The following is a 12,168-nucleotide window of genomic DNA, read 5'->3' as shown; positions in this document are numbered from 1 at the left end:
TTATACTGTTAGAGTGATAATATTAAGATGGACAAAACATCTTCAATTAAATTCCTACACATTGTTTTATAAAAAGACCGCTTTTTTACGCTTTTTTGCACAGAATTTCACCACAACTTGGGTAATATTTGGGTCTCTGTCGTCAAGCAAGACTTGTATATGGAAGGAATCCATTTCAGCTGCACCTGTATGTGCAAACCAGGTTAACAAAGGAGAAATTTAGAGAGTTCCTTTCCTCTCTGTAAAATTCACAGTGGAGAAAGATGTGTGAAACAGACTCCACATTCCCCGAACTGCAGATACAACTTCCCAACTCACGTGGGATTTTATAAAACTTTCCAAATAATATCGCCAGAGGAAAGGCATCGAAGTAGGCTCTGGAGAAATAAGTCTCATACCCTGAAAATCTTGTTAGTGCTACTGGGCACAAATCTAAGGCCCCTTCCGCACACGCAAAATAATGCGTTTTCAAACCACAACTGTTTGCAAGTGGATTTTGCCATTCCGCACAGCTTCAAAGAGCACTGAAAGCAGTTTGAAAGTGCATTATTCTGCATGTGCGGAATGAGCCTAAGTAAAGGAATGCATATGCCTAGGCAACTTTGCATAACTGGAAATCAAAAGAGGTTCCCAGTTGTGGGGAGAAAGGTGTACACCCACACTGGACGTTTGCAGGCCTGCGAGGAAAAAAAATGGCTCTGGAAAAGTTCTCGGCTCCCCAGCCCAGCCCCACAAAGGAGGTTGGAAAGGAGGCTCAGCCAACCCCAACTGCTCCGCTGGGCACAGCTCCTGCCTAGGTCAGAAGGTGTCTTCCCTGGGCCGAGCACTGGGTCTTCTACCCTGGGTTGGTACCTGTAGCATAGGACAGCTGGATTCCATCCCACACATTCTCCTGAACTGCCCAGCCCATACCAAGAACTCCAGTCCATTGTCCCAAACTATAGACCCTATGGCCCCTTCGCTGCATGAGAATAATGCGTTTGCAAACCACTTTCACAACTGTTTTAAAATGGATTTTGCCATTCACATACAACTTCAAAGAGCCAACAGTTTGAAAGGGTGCATTATTCGCGTCTTGGAATGAGCCTATGATGATTATACTAGATCAGATAAAGTAGTTATGCTTTTAATTGTCAGGATTTTCATTTGTTGCCTTATAATTGTAAAAGTTTTTTGTCAAGTTTATGCAAACTGAATGTATGACAAACGTGAAGTTTTTTGCTAGTCACTTTTTAACTGGAACTGTATTTTTGTACTATCGTGTATATGCCAATAAAGGCTTATTGAATTGAATTGACTACCCTGGGTTGGACTGGCCCCTCTCTCATTGGAGATGACAAGAAACTATATCATCAGTTGACCAGTCCATCCCTACTGTCAAGTGACTACAAATATATCAGGGAAGGAGGGTGAACTTGATGCTACATTGCTTGTCACCAACCGTGTTCAGATAAGTTCCATGGATTCTCTAGTCACGTTCTCCCTGCTCCCGATCAGGAGTATTATGCAGAAGGCTACATTTCATCGTACAAGGGAACGGGTAAACCTAGACCAGAGTAGGATGAATGTGGTTGCTCTCAGTTTTACCCTCAAACCACAGTTTGATTTTTACCATAAACCATGGTTTGGTGTGTTACCAACCCTTCTGATGCTCATAAACTGACTCAGTGGACTGGTTCAAGATTTAAGGATACTTGATTTGGAAGATTCCATACTCTTGGTAGAGACTAGGTTAGGGACGAGATGCAGATCGCGACCTTGAAGCCATCAAGGAATAAATTCAAAGCCAGCTAACAAAGGAAGAGAACCACCAAAACTGCTGGGGGGGGGATTGGGCAGGGAGAGCAATAGGTTTGCAACTGGCCGGTCTCGTCTTAGATCGGTGGTGGCGAACCTGTGGCACGGGTGCCAGAGGTGGCAATTCAATTCAATTCAATTCCAATAAGCCCATTTATTGGCATAGCAAATAATATAAAATACAGTTCCAGTTAAAAGTGGAGCGTAAAAGGCAGCGTTTGTCATACATTCAGTTTACAAACTTCTGACAAAAGAAACTTTGCCCACTATAAAGGAGGCAAACAATGAAAGTCCATGTTTTAAAAGTATAACTACTTTGTCTGATTCAGTACTTAATCAATCCCTTGGTCTATAGCTTGGGATAGCAGGCTGGATCGGAGTTCTTGGTATAACCTTCTGCAGTTCAGGAGGATGTGTGGGATGGAATCCAGCTGTCCTATGCTACAGGTACAAGAACCTCTTATCGCTTGAAGACCTTTAAGTCTTCCCTCTATGTAGCTCAGAATGTGATGTTAGAAATCTAGCCAGCATATAGGAAGCTCTCCTGTGTATAGGTTGTGGCTGTAATATAGTAGGCTGGGTATCCCTAGAGTGAAAAGGAATTGACATATTTGTTGGTGAACAGATTTATTAAGCCAAGTACACAGTTGTTGATCCATTGCTAACAGCCTCTCTACATGAGGGCAAAGAAAGTTTCCAGTAAAGGTTATGTGAGAGGAGTCACTGTCACTTAGCCCAGTTCCCAGTCTTTGCTGTAACTATTGTGCACCATTTTGAATGGTGGAGTTACTCAAGGTAGTTGGGTCAATGAGTTTCTGGAGCTTGGTGGTGAATATTTAAGCAGAATTTTTTATAATGATTGTAAAATAGTGGCCTCTCTATAGAATATGTGATTCTAAACATAAGACTGCGTATGGGGCCTTGGTTGGCACATAAATAATTTATTACAGAATTTGGAGTGGAATGATTTAGTAAATGCTGTTATTAGTGTGGAAATAGAGGCTCCATAGGTAGCTGGGCTCTCACCTTAGCTTGAAGACTTGCAGAGCTGAGGGGAACCATATTGGTTACCTAGATTAATAGAACCTCTTAATAGAAGCGTCCAATGCCGGATAAGGCAGACCCAGTCACATATTTTAGATGAGTGGACCATGACAGGTTTAATTGTTGAACCAGAGTCCTAAATACTTGAAAGTTGTTACTTACTTAATATAATGGCCCTTATCTTCAGGTTTGCTTTTTTATTTACTTTTCCCAAAGACCAGAATCTTAGTTTTATCATAGTTCACCTGGAAATTAAGTTTGTCACCATAGAGGATTTACGATGAATTTATGCAGAGGTCTTGGCCCCAAGAAACCCACCGCGAGGTGAGGACAGTAGGGCTGCATCATCCATAAATAGCAGAAGAGGGACATGCTTTGCTTGGGCCGATCTTAGGGCTATACCCGTCCACTGAGAACCAGGGCTGGGAAGTCATACAAGAGATGTTGGCAGATAGTAAAGAGCCAGAACAGAGCCCTCTCTGTGGGCAGCACAAATAGAGTCCCCACATACACACACATCTAGGCTGGCCTGGGCCACTGGGCTCATTGAAGTAGCATTAAACCCTAAGACTGGTTTGGGAAACAGTGTAGGTAACCCTGTTAAAGCTGAGTAAGCCTGTGATTTTCATCTGAAAAACAAAAGTGATCCTTTACCTGGGAGTAAGCTCGGTTGCAGGCAATGGGGCTTGCTTCTGAGTAAACCTCCTAGGGTTGTGATTCACCCATTGGAAGAGTTGCACGGTTGCTTCAAAGCAAAGCCACCGACTACCACCAAGCTTACTCCCGAGTAAAAGTCGCCCATGGAGCCAACCATTTCTTCTAAACTAAAACCTCAGCATTCGGGTTAAATTGCTGTGTTGGCACTTGCGATAAATCAGTGGGTTTTGGGTTGCAAGTTGGGCACTTGGTCTCGAAAAGGTTCGCCATCACGGTCTTAGATCATCCATTCAGATGCGGGCGGTGCAGAATGAAAACTCATGGAGCAAGAGCAACTGTGGTAGCACATACTAGCGTTAATGTGCAGCCCTCTTCATGCCATGGGAGTGTTCATGGGGACAGCCATCTGCGCATAGCTTGAAGGCAAAGCTTGCCACCATGCTCTTAACAGAAAAGTTCTTACATCTTATCTGGACAAGCACATTAGACCCCTTCTCTTCATTCCGCTCCATATTAAAAAAAACCCAATCACTTATAATCTTGCACATTTCAATCTCGTTCTTCCTCAAAGGAGCCCAGGGTGGTATAGAACTCTCCCTTCTCCATTTTAGTCTCCCAACAACCCTGTGAGGTCAGGTTGAGAGCATGCCGCTGGCTTAAGGAAACACAGCAAACTCCTTATTAATGTGGCGATTTCTGAAATGTGGCTAGTTCTGAAATTCGAATGAAATTCAACAGCTTGCCATGCTTAGAAGGAAGGCATCCTTCTTCGCTACCGGAAAGGAATTCCAAGTTCTGCTTCTTGGGATCGCAAGCGTTTGCTCTAAGAAACAAAACGATGCACAGGAACAGAGGAGAATGCACGGGGTCAGAACTACCCTGTTTCCCCGAATATAAGACATCCCTAGAAATATAAGAGGTAGTAGAGGTTTTTTGCTGAAGTGCAAAATATAAGGCACCTGGTTGTGCCAGAGTGCGCCAGGGGAAGAGGCGGAGCAGCATTGATATCATCGATTGGAAGGCAGCCAGCAGCAGGAAACGCGGGATCCTTGGATCCACAGCAACTCTGCAGGTATTGTAGTCCCTGGCACCCCTTTTATTAGAAGGGTTTCTCTGGTGGCAAGGGAGGCAGGCAGGTAGGGAAGGTGGGAGAGCGGAGACCATCATGTGATGCATGATCTCATCCAGGCTGCTACGTGCAGAAGGAAGCATCCGCGTCTGGGTCTAATCCATACCTGGGGGCAGGAGCCCTTTTGTCCCCAATCTGGGACACCTGGTGACGTGACAGGTGTGACCTGTGACTCTACTTACTGAGCAGAGGGGCCCAGTGCGCCAGAGGCCGCAGCTGGCACCCGGCATTTCAAGCCTTCTCGGCTGTTCTGGGTTGGGCTCACCTGACACCCCTGAAAGTAAGGCAGTAGAAAAGTTTTTTGTTTGGAAGCATGCCGACCAGACAGAACGCACACAAAAATAAGACATCCCTGAAAATAGAACCTTAAGCATCTTTGGGAGCAAATTGCTTATAAGGAACTTACTGTCTTATTTTTTGAGCTTTCTGGTATTCTTGGCTCTCCAAGGAAAACTGGCTGAAATGGCCGTTTGTCAAATGTTTATATGGCCTACAAATTTTGACCCAGGGTCAACGAGAAGCAGGGCTCTTTACGGGAGGAGGTCATAAAACCTGATACTGGCTTCCTGAAACGCTGCCGGTTTCACGCTACCATAGAGTTTTTAATTTCATGTGTATTTCACTTCTTCTAAGACGGAACTAGAAAAGATACTTAAGGGTGTGTCACTGGCGACCAAGATAGTTCATATGTTGGTATTCCCCATGACTGTGAAACCTGGACAATGAAGAAAAGTGAAAGGAAGAAAGATGATTCATTTTAAATGTGGTGTTGGAAGAGAGTTTTACACATACCACGAACTGCCAGAAGGACAAATAAGTGGCTCTAGATCAAATCAAGTCTGAACTCTCCCTAGAACCGTGGTGGCGAACCTTTGGCACTCCAGATGTTATGGACTACAATTCCCATCAGCCCCTGCCAGCATGGCCAATTGGTCATGCTGGCAGGGGCTGATGGGAATTGTAGTCCATAACATCTGGAGTGCCAAAGGTTCGCCACCACTGCCCTAGAAGCTAAAATAACGAAACTGACACTATTGTACTTTGGGTACAACATGAGGAGATGAGAGTTAACTGGAAAAGACAATAACGCTAGGAAAGGTTGAAAGTAGAAAGAGGAAAACCCAACATGACTCTCAGGCCCCTTCCGCACACGCAAAATAATGCGTTTTCAAACCACTTTCACAACTGTTTGCAAGTGGATTTTGCCATTCCGCACAGCTTCAAAGAGCACTGAAAGCAGTTTGAAAGTGCATTATTCTGCATGTGCGGAATGAGCCTCAGTTTGCAAGACTCAGCACAGCTGTCTGGAGAACTGGGCTTGATTCCCCATTCCTCCACTTGAGGTTTATCTGTTTTTACTAGGAATTATATACCCTAAGGAAACCTCTGTTCTTTTTAATTTTGTTGTGTCACTCTGTTATTAAGAGATTCTTATTACTTTATCTGGGGATTGTTTTAAATTTGTTTTTTGTAACCTAACTCTATCGTCCTAAATGCCAATAAAGATTTGTTTGTTTGCTTGCTTGCTTGTTTGTTTGTGTTGGCTGGTTGGTTGGTTGGTGAGCTTGCAGGGTGGGGAGAGGCCAGGCAGATTCAAACCTAAGTGCCTCAGATCCTAGTCTGACGTTTTAACAACTACACCACATCATCTGGTTTCCACCACTGGGTGCCTTCAAAAGCCACCAGATCTTCCACTTATTCACCACCGCAGTTCCTAATGTTTACTATCTCCACCCCCAGATGTTACAGTCTTCTACCCGCAGGCAACCAGAACCTGTCAAACGGAGGCATTGCGTTTCTGACAGAGTTATTACTTGGATGCATCCAGCCAAGGGAGGGGTTACGTTTACGCTATCTCAGCATCAAAAACTCACAATGTTTATTTGTTCCCACCAACTGAGTGTATTAAGCCCACAAAGAAGTCCACCTGAGAGACCAGCAAGACAACTCATTTGCCTTCCTCGCGATCCTTCCGTCGCCAGACGAAGACATTTTTATTCTGGGCAGCCCTAAACATCTCGATCTTAGCAAGCAATGATTTAAGTTTTGTAGGCGCATTGTACTGCAGTCTTGATTTTCACAGTACTGTGCAATTTGGTTGCATTGTAATTGGACTGTTGTAAAATATTGGATTTTATTGTATTTATTGTATTTTGTATGTATTGTATTTGTTTCACTGTATTTTGTAAGCCACCCTGAATATGTACTATAAAAAGGCAGGGTATAAATACTTTAAATAAGTAAACAGGTCTGCCATTCAAACAAAGCAGTTCTTTTTACTTTGTGACGCACCCTCGAAAAAAATCAAGAGACCCAACATTTGGTCAGTTATTCAGGGCACCGTGTCCAAAGAACTGGAAAACCCAAGAACTGATAGTGGGTAGAAATGTGATGCCCACCAACACTTTTTTCGGTGCCCGCCAAGTAGGAAGGGGTTTGGGGCCAGCTAGGACTTTCGCCCAGCAAGGTTTCTGAATGTCTATTGGAAATTTGATTGGCTGTCCGTATTTTTTTTAAATGTGACTTTGGTGGAAGAAGACACCACAGTACAAAAGTCTCAGCTGTGTGACTGAAGTAAAACTATGGCAAACGTTTGTTCAGGTGGCCCCGCCTCCTGTGGCAACCATTTTGTGGCTGCGCCCACCATCCACACCTGCATTCCAAAGGGCCCTGCAAGCTCAAAATGGTTGGGGACCCCAGCCTACTTGCAGAGGCCGTGTTCACCTACAATACAGCTCTGTTTTTAACACAGTGGAACATTAAGATGCCTTCCCGGATCAGAAACCTAAAGCTGCACAATCCAGGAAGAAGAATGCCACCTCTCTCTTTTGTCTGAGCTTCTGGTTCTGGCCTGCCTGAGGAGGCAAAACTGAATTATTCAAGAGAGCTTTTCTACACAGGAAATGGGGCTGCCCTGCGCGAAACAATTCACAAAGTTACTTGGACAGACGATTAGAGACTGGGGCTTATAGTACTGTGGCTAGCTGGATCCTTTTATGGAACTTTTCTGCATTTAATGGGTCATATTAACACTTTTGCTTTGCTTCAGTGGTGTCTTCAGGTTTCTGGTTGGTTTCAAACCCCTAATTCTACCACATTGTTTACTGCATAGGTGTCAAACTCGTGGCCCTCCAGATGTTATAAACTACAGCTCTCATCATCCCCTGCCAGCATGGGAACTGTAGTCCATAACATCTGGAGGGCCACGAGTTTGACACCTGTGGTTTACTGAATGGGCTATCTTGTTGATTGTCTTGACTCACTCTGTAATCCACCATGACTCCAGAGAGAAATCACATAAATGGAAAAAAAATGGCACTGTTTCAGCATACAGTCCACCAAACATTTAGGTTGTAAAGGGTTCCCCAACACAACACCCACGGGCACCGCGGCACCCGCTAGAACAGTGGTTCCCAACCTTCCTAATGCCACGACCCTTTAATACAGTTCCTCATGTTGGGGTGACCCCCAACCCTGACATTTATCCATGTTACAGATGGAGAACACTGATGCAGAGAGTCTTAGGCAACCCCTGTGAAAGGGTCGTTCGGCCCCCAGAAGGGTCCCGACCCCCAGGTTGAGAACCACTGCGCTAGAACTTCCCTTTATATCAGGGGTCTTCAAACTATGGCCCTCCAGATGTTCGTGGACTACAATTCCCATCAGCCCCTGCCAGCATGGCTAAGCGGCAGGGCTGAGGGGAATTGTAGTTCATGAACATCTGGGGGGCCATAGTTGGAAGACCCCTGCTTTATATCCACGGGGCTTTTCAGAAAGTTGGCAGGTTCATTGGAAGGAGGGGCTCTTTACTGGCTGTGCTCTTTCAAATGGAGAGGTTTCCCGCTGCAGAATCAGGTTTTATAAACACCTAAGCTTTCCTTAGTCCGTGTATGATTTTATTCCCCTTTCAGGATTTCCCTTGTCCCAAGAGTTGCAAACAGGCATTTGGCTTCCCCAAATGAAGCAGCCATTTTGGAACGCCATCCCACATTCCCTCTCAAAATTTTAAAGGCGCCTGCAGCCCCCAACCTGACGTCGAATATTTCTACCTTGCCCTCCCTTGGAGAAGCCCAGCTCAGAATACGGGGCATTCTCCTCCTTCACTCTGCCCTCACAACAACCCTGTAAAGTTGGCCAGTTTCATGCTGGGGACCTGAACCCAGGACTACTCAGCGTCTGACCCCTGCAAAAATCTCCATCTGACCGGCAGCAAGGGATTGAAGAGGATTTTGGCGGGTGGAACACACATGATCCGGTTCGGGTTTGTTCCGTTGCATAATCAGCGACGGATTAAAAATTGATACCCTACCGTCTTTGAAGAAAGTGTTGGAATATGACCAAGTGAGATTAAGACGGAACTGGCACCGGGGAAACGTCCATCTGCGCAGATCCTTTTGAAAGAGTCCTTTATTCACGCTCCCTGGGTTTGTCAGGTGGAGACACGCTCACCTGCTCAGGCTAACCTATCAGGAAGAAGAACATCTCTTCTCCCAGACTTTCACTTGAAACCAGTCAGGTGACTCAGCTAGCCAAGGTAGCCCAAGGGAAGAGGCCAAGACAGGGCACTTTTAAAATTAAACTTCTCTTTATGAGGAGACAGGAAAGGTCTTGGAGGAAGAACCCCGGCTTTCATCCCAATGGGGAAAGCAGATAATTTGAGAAACTTTTGACATTGTCCACAATTTCATCAGTTTAGGTCAGTGGTGGTGAACCTATGGCACGGGTGCCAGAGGTGGCACTCAGAGCCCTCTCTGTGGGCATGCACAAACAGAGTGCCCCCCTCCCCCCACATCTAGGCTGGCCTGGGCCGCTGGGCTCGATTATTAGCATTAAACCTAAGACCTAGTTTTGGGGAAGCAGTGTAGGTAACCCAGTTAAACACTGTTAAACCCCACTGATTTTCATGCGAAGAACTAAAGTGTGATCCTTTACCTGGGAGTAAGCTCGGTTGCTGGCAATGGGGCTTGCTCCTGAGTAAACCCTCCTAGGGTCATGATTCACTTGTCGGAAGAGTTGCACGGTTGCTTCAAAGCAAAGCCACTGACTACCACCAAGCTTACTCCCGAGTAACGCACGCCTCGGAGCCAACTGTTTTTTTCTAAACTGAAGCCTCAGTATTCAGGTAAAATTGCCGTGTTGGCACTTTGCGATAAATAAGTGGATTTTGGGTTGCAATTTGGGCACTCGGTCTCGAAAAGGTTCACCATCACTGGTTTAGGTACTCAGAAAAGCAGGGTTGCCTGTTCTGGGTTCGAAACGCCTTGGATTTGAGCGTGGAGAATGGTTTTAGCCCATTGGGATACTCCAGGGGTTAGTTTGGTTGCCATATCTGCGTTCAAAATATCTGGGGATTTGAGGGAGTAAAATCATCTTGAGACATTTTTGACGCCGTTCACAATTTCATTTCGCGAATTTAGATACTTGGGAAAGTAGGGTTGCCGGCCCCGGGTTCGAAATACCTGTGGATTTGAGGGTGTAGAATGATTTAGCCAATTTAGGTACTCCAGGGGTTAGTTTGGTTGCCGTATCTGGGTTCAAACCTGGAAATTTGAGCGTGGAGGATAATTTAGCCAATTTTGGACACCGTGGGTTCAAAACACCTGGGGGTTTGAGGATGAAATTTAGGTAAGAAATTTAGGTAAGGAAATTTAGGTAAGGAGCAGCAGTGGCGTAGGAGGTTAAGAGCTCGTGTATCTAATCTGGAGGAACCGGGTTTGATTCCCTGCTCTGCCGCCTGAGCTGTGGAGGCTTCTCTGGGGAATTCAGATTAGCCTGTGCACTCCCACACACGCCAGCTGGGTGACCTTGGGCTAGTCACAGCTTCTCGGAGCTCTCTCAGCCCCACCTACCTCACAGGGTGTTTGTTGTGAGGGGGGAAGGGCAAGGAGGTTGTAAGCCCCTTTGAGTCTCCTGCAGGAGAGAAAGGGGGGATATAAATCCAAACTCTTCTTCTTCTTCTAAGAGAGGAACCACAGCAGGGTAATGCCATACAGTCCACCTCCCAAAGCGTCCATTTTAATGTTAAATAAATAAGCTATCTATAAAAACCTATAATTCTGGGAGACCTCCAGCCCCCAACTGGAGGTTGGTAACTAGCTCAACAGATTTTCTCTCCCCCCCTCCCCCATATACGTTGTGAAAGCCTCGCATTTCTAAGTCAGCACTTCTAGGAAGGAGAACTTTGCCAAACAAACTTTCCACGGGAGGAAGAATCGAGTTGCAACGACACGAGCCAAATGTCAGGCTCAGAAATGGGGAACAAAATCAGCACCCCTGAAATACCCCCAAACAAGAACTGCAGCTGCAAAGCAGTAGAAAAGCCCCCGCGGTTTGGGAAAAAAAATGTGACTTTGGACGTGACTTCCAGACCTCTTTGCGCCCAAACCGAATTGGGGATCGCCTACCTCCCCTTGGAAGTGTCTTCCATTCTGAATCACCAGGGGAAAGGGGGGAGGGTGTTTTCCCTCCCTCAAGTCACCCCGCGATCCCACGCACTTACTCCGGGGTAAACCCACCCCAGCCCGCCGTCGCAAACCGGAGTCACGCCGCTTGGGGATCGCCCTGCACAGCCCACTCGCCGGCGCCCGGCGCGCACCATAGAAAGCCACGAGAGAGACAACAAAGCGCCGGGCGAGAGATCGGCCTCTTATGGGGAAGCAGCCCCACATTGCCACGGGGGGAGGGGTCGGAAAGGGGCGGGGGGGGGGCAGAGGAAAGCAGCGGGGCGGGGGGGGGGTGGGCGCAGGAAAGCAAGCGGACGCCCCAATGCAAGGTTTGGAGCCGGAGGCGGAACTCACCGAGCTGCTGGCAAAGTTTGCAGAATTTGGGGAGGGGGGCCCGTTTGCAATGCTCGTTCAGGGGCTCCCCGGCCGGAGAAAGTCCATCAGCTCGGGGTGGTGGTTGTTTTTCCCTCGGGGGCCCCCCCAGATCCAAGCAAATGGCAGCTTTGCGAGTCGCTAAAGCGCTCTCGCCTCTCCCCGGACAGGAAATCTACTCATGTGCACAGCGGCCACGCCTGCCGCGCTCCGAGCCGGCGCGCCCTGCGAGGGAGGGAGGGGTGTTATTTTGTGCTTCCTCCAGCCGAGGGGAGGGGAGGGGAGGGGAGGGGCGGGGCTGGGAAAGCGGGTGGCAGCCCTCCCCCCCTCCCCGAAAGCGCCGGCCGAGGCCCCGATCCTCTCCCGGGGGGGTTGCAAAAGAGCCGCCCGCCTCCTGGGCTCCGTGCGGGAAGGCGACCAGCGGAAGCGAACCCGGCAGAGGTCGGAGTTGCAAAACAAGAAAAGAAAGGAAGTCTTTTTGCGAGTCGAAGAGCCGGGAAATGCCGTGGCGGCTGAGACCAAACGCCTTGCTGGATCGCGTTGCTTTTTGTTGATGGGTTTGCTTCGTTTGCAGCCCGCTTTCTCCCCATTGGGGGGCTCAAAGGGGTCTACATTATTCTCCTGGCCTTCGTTTTATCCTCACAACAACCCTGCGCTGTAGGTTAGGCTGAGTGTCTGTGGCTGGCGCAAGGACCCCCGCCTTCTCCACACTGGGGGAGTCAAAAT

The 12,168-nt window shown here is 47.3% G+C and overlaps 1 protein-coding gene across 1 annotated transcript in view; it reads right to left on the bottom strand.

Annotated features, from left to right (window-relative positions):
* The window catches only part of TSPAN14 (tetraspanin 14), a 73,099-nt gene extending 61,314 nt beyond the window's left edge, over positions 1-11,785 (bottom strand). Inside the window, exon 1 of the mRNA XM_048506236.1 lies at positions 11,425-11,785. The gene's annotated coding sequence lies outside the window, so the exon portion shown is untranslated. The remainder of the gene's footprint in view (positions 1-11,424) is intronic.
* Positions 11,786-12,168: the final 383 nt, after the last annotated feature.

This window comes from Sphaerodactylus townsendi, linkage group LG08 (genome assembly GCF_021028975.2).
Source record: "Sphaerodactylus townsendi isolate TG3544 linkage group LG08, MPM_Stown_v2.3, whole genome shotgun sequence".
NCBI classification, from domain to species: domain Eukaryota; kingdom Metazoa; phylum Chordata; class Lepidosauria; order Squamata; family Sphaerodactylidae; genus Sphaerodactylus; species Sphaerodactylus townsendi.
The sequence above is the reverse complement of the archived record's forward strand: the minus strand, read 5'-3'. Positions and strand labels throughout refer to the sequence as shown.